The sequence below is a fragment of the Sapajus apella genome, unplaced genomic scaffold, assembly GCF_009761245.1.
Source record: "Sapajus apella isolate SASKATOON/1434 unplaced genomic scaffold, GSC_monkey_1.0 scaffold11, whole genome shotgun sequence".
Taxonomy (NCBI): Eukaryota; Metazoa; Chordata; class Mammalia; order Primates; family Cebidae; genus Sapajus; species Sapajus apella.
In genome coordinates this window covers 16,059,327-16,070,899 of record NW_022436951.1, presented here as the reverse complement: position 1 = coordinate 16,070,899, position 11,573 = coordinate 16,059,327, and the positions used below count along the sequence as shown (strand labels likewise).

Genomic DNA, 11,573 nt, shown 5'->3' with positions numbered 1-11,573 from the left:
GTGATCTCTGCTCACTGCAACCTCCACCTCCCATCAAGCTATTCTCCTGCCTCAGCCTCCCAAGTAGCTGGGATTACAGGTGAGCACCACCATACCCGGATAATTTTTGTATTTTTAGTAGATATGGTGTTTTACCATGTTGGCCAGGATAGTCTCGATCTCTTGACCTCGTGATCTGCCTGCCTCAACCTCCCAAAGTGTTGGAATTACAGGCGTGAGCCCCCTGTCCAGCCGCTATTCTTTTAATATAGCAAAGTGAGCTAGTGAGTCAATGGGAAATCAACCTCCACTACTGAAAAAATAAGTTTAAAAGAGGGACCTGGAAGAGAATTTCCTAATATGGAGGGTGTAGATTTTGTGTAAGAATATTAAGTCCTCTGGGCAGACCATTAGAAATTGGTAGCACAGAGCAGAATCATCAGGCTAAGCATCCTAAAATTACCACATACAGAAGTCACCTCATAAAGTCCTGAAAATATTCTTAAATATGATGAAAAGCATATCAATTGATAAAGAATATGTTTTATTTCTTTTGTTGGAAAACAGAAGAAAGGCCTCTGAGGAACAACTAAAACATGGGAACAAAGTGGGTAACACTGGTTTGTATTATTAGAAGAGTCCTGCAGAGTTGCATGTAATGTGTAGGGCAGATGCAGAGTGAACAGCAGAATGCCTTGGAGACTGGCAGGATCTTAAATTAAGTAGGAACACATACATTTGATAAAGAAAACCTCCAAAGCATGAACAAGCACAACAAATTCAGAGTAGCTCTGCTTTGACCTCAAGTGAAAACCCTAAAGAAGAGAAAAAGAGGGGGTTTCTCCATGTTGGTCAGGCTGGTCTTGAACTCCTGACCTCAGGTGATCTGACAGCCTCAGCTTCCCAAAGTGCTGGAACTATAGGAGTGACCTCACCTGGCAGCACATATACTGAAATTGGAATGATACAGAGAAGATTAGCATGGCCCCTGCGCAAGGATGACACCGAAAATCGTGAAGCGTTCCACATTTAAAAAATAAAAAATAAAAAAAAAAGAAGAGAAAAAGAATCAGTTTCAGATATACGGGAAAGAATGCCAGGAAGCCACCTACTCTTTAAGTTCATTATGTCAGTCAAGGTTGTTGATTGCTAAATAATCAAAAGTACTTTATCTACTTTAAGTGAAAAGGGAATTCATTATTGAATGGGTCATTCATTAAATCATTAAGTAATGATTGGAAGAACAGAGTAGCTGTGTATGGGCTTCTGTCATCACATGCCTCCTCAAAGCCACACAGCCAAGATCTTACTTGGGGAGAAACCTCCACCTCTGCAGCTTCTGCACTGTGGACACAAACAAACATGTTGACTAGAGGGCAATGGCTACTACCACTAGACAGGTGTCATTCTGTGACCTGGCAACCATTAGAAACCTGTGCTGCTGCTAATTATGAAAGATAACACCATTTCGCTGCACACATCTGCAAAGAGTGGAATTCTATACTGAGATTTTTTCCTTTCATTATTCCATCCTGAAGAGACGTACCAAATGGGCCTATTTGAACTGTAAATGGGGCTAGAAATATGGCTTGATTCCTTTGCCAAAATAATAGAACTTTTTTTTTTTTTTTTGAGACCGAGTCTTGCTCTGTCACCCAGGCTGGAGTGCAGTGGCGTGATTTCGGCTCACTGCAACCTCCGACCCCAGGGTTCAAGAAGTTCTTTGCCTCAGCCTCCTGAGTAGCTGGGATTATAGATGCCTACCACCATGCCCGACTAATTTTTGTATTTTAGTAGAGATGGGGTTTCAACATCTTGGCCAGGCTGGTCCTGAACTCCTGAGCTCGTGATCTACCACCCTCAGCCTTCCAAAGCGCTGAGATTATAGGTGTGAGCCACCACGCCCAGCGATGATAGAACTTTTAAGGTATTTTCCCATACATAGGCTGGGTATTCTAAATGGATTCTTTGATAGCATTTATTTTATATTAAACTTTCAATACCTAGCAGAAATCTGTAATAAAATGTTTAACAAAATTTCATCTCATAAAAACAGTCACATTTTTTACATAAGGTGGCATTGCTAGTTGAGTGTTCTTCAACACATTATTTTCAAATTCAATTCAATTTTCAGTCTTTCAATTATATGGTCACTACTGATAAGGATCTATCAGAGGAGTTTTGAAAATTAAGAATGATACTATTGGTGAAAATACTTCTGGGGATCAATAGATAAGCACTTTGTCTTTTTAAGGTTTTACCGTATTAGGCTAAAAGAAAAGAAAATCTGGTAATCTTCAGCTGCTCTACTTATTTTTTTCAATATTTAAAAATTTTAAAACTATGATATGATTTACTTGTTAGTTATGCATATATTCATTGTCAATTTCTTCTGGTAAAATTCAAGTCCTTGAGGACAAAAGTCTTTTTCTATTTTGTTCAATTATGTTTGCCAGGAAATTGACATAGGGGAAGTCATAGGCTTACCCTATGTCATAAATATGATCGAATAAATGTGTTTTTAAAAATAGGCACGAGTTAAGGTAAAACTCTTCTTTCTCATTCTCAAACACTGATTAAGTAGTTTGAATTAAATAACTGATTGCTATATTTTGTCTACTTTGTCAGTAGGTGTCTTAGTTTGGAATACTATAACACAGTGTCATAGATTGGATGGCTTATAAACAACAGAAATATATTTTTCGAAGCTTGGAGGCTGAAAGCCTGGGTTCACCCCACCATCATGGGCTTCTCATGAAGCTCCTCTTCTGGGCTGCAGAACACCTACATAGCATCGTATCCTCACATGGTAGGAGAGAACAAGGGAGTTATTTAGCTTCTTTTTACAAGGGAACTAATCCCATTAATGAGACTCTACTCTCATAACCCAATTATCTCCAAAATCTCCACTAACAAATACCATTTCACTGTGGATTAGGTTTCAAAATATGTATTTTAAGAAGAACATGATAATTCAATCCATTACAGTAGGGTTTGTAAGTGATAAATAGGTACCCATATCTATGTTATAACTATACATTTCATTTTATTTTTGTCAATGTACATACATAACATATTATTGGGTGTATAAATACTTTAAGATATATAAATATATAATTTTTAAATGTTTATGTCTTTTGTCTATAATTATAATTCAATGTTTTGCTCATATTCTCAATACAATAACTGCTTGTACATTACTCATGTATGTACATTAAAAGTCAAATATAAGATTTAAATTGGCAAACAAAAAAATTTTGGCAGTAGAATTACTAAATGAAATGACTATCATTGTGACATAGAATAGACTTAGAACTTTTTACTTGAAAATGTTTCTAATTCTGAAATAAAAGATTAAAAATAAAAAGATATTTGAAACTAGGCTTTTCTATCAGTAATCTGTGAAGATATTTTTTGGAGATTATGTTAATAACAATACTTTATTATTAAATAAATGTGATGTCATTAGCATTTCACATGTTGTTTTATACATTTAATCTGAAATACAAAACTGTGTTTCTTTATGGCCAATTGTATCTGTTTTTAGGAATTTGTCTTATATGAAAAATAGGGTACAATAGAACTTAAAGTTGTAGGAAGCTTTATGAATTTGGTTCATATACTTTTCATGTTTCTCAATTGTGGAAAATATATATATATGTGGAGTACTGCATATTTAGGTGAAGGCATGATGGAAAGCTTCTCTCTTCAAATGAGAAGCTGACCTTACCAGAATTAAACTTGAAATTTGTGTTCTAATTTCTTAATTTATTGACTCTCAAGCACATACACACCTAAAAAGTCAGTGGCTGAGACTCTTTGTTTTTTTTTTTGAGACAGAATCTGGTTCTGTTTCTCAGGCTGGCACAAAGTGGTGCAAACTCAACTCACTGCAATCTCCGTCTTCTAGGTTCGAGCAGTTCTGCTGCCATCAGCTTCCCTAATATCTGGGATTACAGACACATGCCACACTCCTGGATAATTTTTTTTTTTTTTTGTATTTTTAGTAGAGACAGATTTTCACCATGTTAATCAGCCTGATCTCAAACTCTTGACCTCAGCCTATCCACCACCCACCTTGGCCTCCCAAAGTACTGGGATTACAGGCATGAGCACTGAGGCTTATTTTTCTTAACTTACTTTACTCTTTCTGTTTTGTTTTTGTTTTTTTCTTTTGAGACAGATGTTCACTTTGTCACCAGGTTAGAGTGCAGTGGCTAGATCTCTGCTTCCTGCAAATTTCGACTCCCTGGTTCAAACGATTCTCCTGCCTCGGCCTCCCTACTAGCTGGGATTAAAGGCACGTACCACAACACCCAGTTAATTTTTGTATTTTTAGCACAGATGGGGTTTCACCATGTTGGCCAGGATGGTCTTGATCTCCTGACCTCGTGATCCTCCCATCTCAGTGTCCCAAAGTGCTGGGTTTACAGGTGTGAGCCACCATTCCCAGCCAAATATCGTTTTTAATGTGTCTACTCTGTCTACTGCAAGACATGTTTTGCATACAGAAGCAAAGGCACTTAATATTTTGGGGCATGTGTTATATGCCAGAATATTTGTCTTATTTTATACTGTTATTTTCACAATTAACTTTGGAATTGATAGTACCATTATCATTTTACAGTAAAGAAAACAGAAACTGGTTAACTCATTCAAGGTCAAATATTCCTACTGATTCGCCATTCTAGAAAGACCAGATAGTAATTGTTGACTGAGAATCTTTCAAGCATACTATTTTTTAAAAACACCCTGGCATTCATCCCTCAGTTTTTGTTTTCTTTAAAGCATTAATAAATGCCAGTTAAGAACGTCACTACCATTCTCCCTCCAACTGTCATTAGATAGTTAATTTGCCAGCTTATTTCCACAGCCCCAGATCTTAGAGGACAACATGGTTCTCTCTCTAAAATCTTAACTTCACATGAGTTGATGCTTGATTTAAAAAAGACGAAATGCAATTATGTTACAAATTTCTTGTGGCTTCCTTGGATTTTTGCTTCTAAATCTACTTGGACTTCCATTTACATATACACAACACACAGGCAAACATATACAATCATTTTTATTGTTGCAGTAACAAATTATCAAACATAGCGGTTTAAAATAATAGAAATTTATTTTTTTTTTTTGTAGCTCTGGAAATTAGCTTTCCAAAATGAGTTTTACTGGAAGAAAATCAAGATTTCTGCATGGTCATGCTCTCTCTAGAGGCTCCCAGCCAGACTGTTTACTTGGAGTTTTTAGCTTCCAGAGGCTGCCAAGCTTCCCTGGCTATGACTTTCTTTTACTGTCTTTCTTACCTCTCATCACTCTGACATTGACACTTGTTTGACCTTCTACTTTCACTTTTAAGATCTCTCATGATTACATTGAGGTTGGGAGATCGAGACCATCCTGGCCAACACGGGAAACCCCGTCTCTACTGAAATACAAAAGATTAGCCGGACGTGGTTGTGTGCACCTGTAGTCCCAGCTACTCGGGAGGCTGAGACATGGGAATTGCTTGAACCTGGGTGGTGTTGGTTGCAGTGAGCCGAGACTGTGCCACTGCACTCCAGCCTGGAAACAGAGCAAGATTCCATCTCAAAAATAAATAAATAAATAAATAAATAAAATTCTCGTGATTACATTGAGTCAAACTTGATCATCCAAAATATTCTCCCCATCCCCAAATCCTTATTGTAATCACATTCATAAGATTTCAGGAATTAGAAAGTATACATTTTATGGAAGCGTTTATTCTGTGTGTGTGTATATAGATAACGTACAATAAAAATATAAATCTTCAAACTGGAGGCATTTAATGAGCTACGCTCTTGGCATGGGGTATCTAATTCTTGCCTGAAAATGAAACATTTGAGAAAGCGTATTTGATTTTTATGTCCACAGGGTGATATTTAATGAATGACTGCTCCAGTGAACTGAAAGGTCCACCCTTAAATAAGCATTAATTTATTTCATATCATTACAGTGTTAGAAGATAAATTGTAAGAAAAATGTGCTTCAGGCTTAAATATTATAGTTAAATAAATGCAAGATATAATGGCAGTATAAACTTGAGTTCAAAAGAAAATGTTATACATAAGCAAATGTTTCATTTGCTAAATATATTTTACTATAATTTTTAAAGGCAATATAGATAACCGAGACATTCTTTAAATTGGTAAGTAAACGAAGACCTCACATCTATGTAGTTTCTCTTCTTGAAAAGTTTCAAATAGCAGATGCACAAAATCCACTTTTATAAAAAATTTACTTCTGTCTACATATTAGAAAAAATACATAAAAATTTCCCAATATCTTTAATAATTTATAATTTCTGTGATAAAAATACATAAAATATGTAATCAAGTCTATTTTTATTTCATGAACTTATTAATACTGTCATGGCTATATGAGATCCACCTGGGACAGATATATATTGAATTAAACATAGGTTTTAAGTCTCCAAGGGAAATGAGGTGATACTTCAGAAGATCTCAAATGGAGAAAAATATAGCAACCTCAAACTCTACAGGCAAAGGAAGTAATTTAGCTAAACTTCAAATTAAACAAAAGCAAATTACATATCACATGCAAAATTACCCATTTTGCATATGTAATTACGTTTTATGCATCATTACATATAACTTTTTAAATTTAACCTCAGAACTTGCATTTCTACTTTGACCAAAATTATATACATATATCAAAGGATTGTATTAACACTATCGACGTTCCTTTGCAAAACACCGCTTCTTCATTATTATTTCCTTTTCAATTAAGAGCAATGTCATTATCTTATTTTCTCTCATTTCCCGTTTTTTTTTCCTGCTATTGTCACAAGGATCCTTTGACTTCTCTTTTTCCATTGGTTGTTGATCCAAAGTTGCTTAATATTAAATTTGTTAATAGCTATGACCACACAATTTTGAAGACTATTAACAATATCCATTTGCCTTATTTTAAATCAGCGATTCGCAAATCTGGCTACAACTTGTAATGACTAGAGTTTTAAACAAATATCAATTTCCAGGTCCCTCATATGGAGATTCTAATTTAATTAGCGTGTTAAATAACATAGCAGTTGGAACATCTTAAAGACTCTCCAGGTGGTTCCGGAATGATTGCCAGGTGTAAAGGCATTGTAGGAAGCACTGCATACATAGCTCAAGGCCTAGGATATTTTCTTACATCTCTCTGTGACAAGTATGTTGTCAGTTGTAGAAATAAGCCATCTCCAATTCTTAAAATAGCTCAGTAAGGTAAATATGATTATGCCAATTTACGGATGAAACATAGGTAACAAGTGACCTGTTCAAACTCACCCATGAAATAATTTCACAATGAGGATTAAAAGCAAAGTCTGTCAGATTACAAATGCATCCTCTTCAGTTTTCCATTCTCTAGAGATCAGCACAGTCTTCAAGATTTAGGAGCCATTCAAATACATGTTAAATTATTTTCTATTGTCCTCAAAAATTTTTGTGTTAATATTTCTAATTTTGGGCAACACATTTTTTCCACCAAATTCTACTGAAAATGCAGAATTTTAAATACAAAATAGCACTAAAAATTTAGACTGCATTTTAGGGAATGTTAGCTAGTTTGCAAATATGTAAAGCAAAAATAAAGTGAGATATAAAATTAAACACTATTGCAAGACATTATAGATATTCGTTTCTCCTATTCAGTTATGCATTTCTAACTGGTTCATGTTGTATTCTAACGGAATCTATATTACATCAATATCCTTTAAAGAGCTATACACTCCACATCTTTTGCTTTATTTAATATTTTTAATGCTTAACAGAAAACTCCAAATTTTCAATTTATATTTAAATAAAAATTTAAAATTTAAAAAGTAATTTTCTTTACTTTTAAAAGAATAATTGAAATACTCTTGAAACAAGTATTTTCTGAATATTAATGTATTCTTTAATTGGTTATGAATTGCACTAAAGTCATGGAATGTGAAACTATTTGCTAAGTTAATTCATCATGTTGTATTTATTTCATGAGAACTTGAGGAGTACGTTCCTAAAATCTTTGCAATGATGTATTTCAAAATAAACCACAAATCATGATGACAGCCTAAGTAAGAATTAAGGTCAATGGCCTGCAGTGAGTAGCAAGATTTTTAACCCAGCACTGCCAATGCATTTATGGCTTCCATGATTCTTTTCACCTTACAAAATATACCTTTTTTCCTCCCAGTATGTATAATCCTGTCATATTCCTGTATAGAGGGATTTATGTTGTTTTATTTTTCTTTTGTAAATAAAATCTTTGGAATACTTAAAGAGAAATTGATTTAGACATAACTGAGTAATATTTATTCAGTGTGATTAAATGTCACATGTCAGCCTTATCTTAAATTTGCTAAACTACTGCACATTCTATTTCTCCTGTGTTCAGGCTTCATACAATAAGTTTGTTCTATATTTTCAAAGGTGTAATTTTTTACTATTTAAAAGCTAACAATAAGTATTGATTTTAAAAAATGGACAAGAAATTGCTAAAATGTAAGTAATTATAAAAATCATGGTGAAAGAATAATAAAATGAAAAACTTATCTGAATGTAGAAACACATTAAAGTTAGTAGCCATCCCGCATTTGCTTAGATCTAATTTAAAAAGAAGACTAAATAGGCATTTTTACTACATGTGGTTTTAATCAGTGTGATATAATTCTCAGTTCCTTTGATTAATGAGTACATTCTCAGCTATTAGGTGTTACCTATTTGTTCAGAAGCCATAGAAACACTCCAACTTAACTGGCTTAAACACACTTTTTGAGTTACTTAATTAGCTTCTCTAGAGTTGCTAATAATCACACAGCCTTGACTGTGAACCATGTAATTATTTTGACATTAATTCTCTCCCTGGGATATCTTATTCTTGATGTCATCATTTCTGCACTTCAGTTTCTGGCTAGTAATTTTATAACTGTAATAAAACTACTACTGGAAGATGTGCATTAATATTATACTTTAAAATTTTGTGGGATAAATAGGTGTCAATTTTCATTCTCACTCTAAGAGCAACTATATGCTATGTACAATCTGATTGCTTACAAAAAAGAAGCGAGGTAAGAAAACTGTTTACACCCCTTTAAGAAAGATGAATCAATGTCATTCCCATCAAAACATATAGGTACAAACCATGTTTTCATTAGCCTGTTTTATGCTGTTATAATAGAATACCCAAGACTGAGTAATTAATAAAGAACAGAAATTCATTTCTCACAATTCTGGAGGCTGGGAAGTCCAAGATGAAGGCACCCACATTTGGTCTACTGAGTGTCTTCTTGATGTATTCTCACATGGCAAAAGGCAGAGAGTAAGCTAACTGAACACTGCATGAAACCCCCTTTTAAAAAAATCCTGAACCACACTGCCACGTGTGCTCCTATGCAACAATTTTGCATGTTCTTCACATGTACCCCAAAACCTAAAATGCAATAAAATAAATAAATGGGAAAAAAAAATCCTGAACCTATTAACCAGAGAAAGCCCTCATGGCTTAATCAGCTATTAAAGGGTTTACCTCTTAATGTTATACATTAGGAACACCTGAATTTTGAAAAAGACATATTTAAAGCCTAGAATTCCACCACTGGACCACCAATATTCAGGTCTTTCTCACATACAAAACATATCTGTTTCATATAAATAACTTCAAAAGTCTTAATTTATTCCAATGCCAACTTTAACATCTGAAGTTCAAAGTCTCATTTAGGTATCATCTAAATTAGATATGGATGAGCCTCATAACATGATTCATCCTGAGGCAAATTTCTCTCCATCTGTAAACTGCATAGATATCTAATAGTGGAATTGCTGGACTGAAAGGTAGTTGTATTCTTGGTTCTTGAGAAATAACCATACTGTTTTTCATAAAGGTTGTATCAATTTACATTCTCACTGACAGTGTATAAACATTCACTTTTCTCCACATTCTCACCAGCATCTTAAAAATTTTTTTAATAACAGCCATTATGACTGATGTAAAATGATGTCACATTGTTTTCATTTTCATTTCTCTGATGATTAGTGATGTTGAGCATTTTTTCATGTGCTGGTTGGCCATTTGTATGTCTTCTCTTGAAAAATGTCTGTTCATGCCCTTTGCCCACTTTTTAATGGTTTGTTGTTGTGGTGGTGGTGGTAGCAGTGATTGAGTTGAGTTTCTGTAAAGTCTTGCATTTAAATATTGCATCGTATTTATATATAGTAAGTGATAGAAATTAAATTTTATTCTTCCGTATATGGGTATCCAATTTTCTCAGCACCACTTATTGAAAAGAGTGTCTTTTCCCCAGTGAATGTTTTGTCAACTATCATTTGACTGTAGGTATATGGCTTTATATATGGATTCTGTATTCTGTTCCATTGGTTTAGGTGTCTATTTTAACACTAATATCCTGCTGTTTAGATTACCACAGCTTTGTAGTATAATTTAAATTCAGGTAGTGTCATGCTTCCAGCTTTGTTCTGTTTGCTTAGGATTATTTTGGCTGTTTAGGCTCTTTTTTGGCTCTATATGAATTTTAGGACTTTTTAATTCTGATTTTGTAAAAGTCATTTTGGTATTTTGACAGGGATTGTATTGAATCTGTAGATTATTTGGGGGAGTGTGATTATATTAAAGGTGTTGATTTTTACAATCCATGAGCATGGGATGATTTTTCATTTGTTTACGTTATCCCCAGTTTCTTTCATGAGTATACTCTAGTTTCATGTAGACATTCTCACTTCTTTCGTTAAATATATTCCTAGGCATTTTATTATTTTTTATAATGACTGTAAATGGGATTGAATTTTTTATTTCTCAGCTTCATTATTATTCATGTATACAAATGCTACTGATTTTGGTACATTTCTATAAGAAATTTGAGACTTCACTGAATTTATTTATCAAATCTAGCAGTCTTTTGAAGCAGTTTTTAGGGTTATTTGGGTATAAGATCATAGTGTCAGCAAACAGAGAATTAAATTATTTCTTTTCTAATTTGGATGGCATTTATTTATTTCTCTTGACTGATTATTCTGACTAGGACTTCTAGTACTATGTTGAACAGGACTGGTAAAAGTGAGCATCCTTCTACTCTTCAAGATCTTAGGAGGAATGCTTTCCGCTTTTCCTGTTCAGTATGATGTTGGCTGTGGTTTTCACATATACAGATTTTATTATCTTGAGATATGTCCCCTCAATGCTTAGTTTGTTGAGGGATTTTATAATAAACCAATGATATGTTTTATTGAATGGTTTTTTGCATCTATTAAGATGATCATTTGGTTTTTATTTTAAATATATTTAGATGGTGAATGACATTTATAGATTTGGGTATGTTACATCTTTTGCTTTTTGCTAATAGCCATTCTAACAGATGTAAGGTGAAGTCTTAGTGTGGTTTTTATTTGCATTTCTCTAATAATTAGTGATATTGGGCTTATTCATATACCTGTTGAGCATTTATATGTCTTATTTTCAGAAATGTTTATTCAAGTCTGCCTATTATTATTATTGAAATCTAGTTATTTGCTTTCTTGCTATTGTGTTGTTTCCATTTCTTATATATTTTGAATATTAATCCCTTTTCACACATT

General features: G+C 33.8%; 1 non-coding gene across 1 annotated transcript; it reads left to right on the top strand.

Moving 5' to 3' along the window:
• The first annotated feature begins 904 nt into the window (after positions 1–904).
• Positions 905–1,012, top strand: LOC116552472. Its single transcript, XR_004269402.1, has one exon. It is a non-coding gene; the product is annotated as a U6 spliceosomal RNA (small nuclear RNA).
• The last annotated feature ends 10,561 nt before the right edge of the window (positions 1,013–11,573 follow it).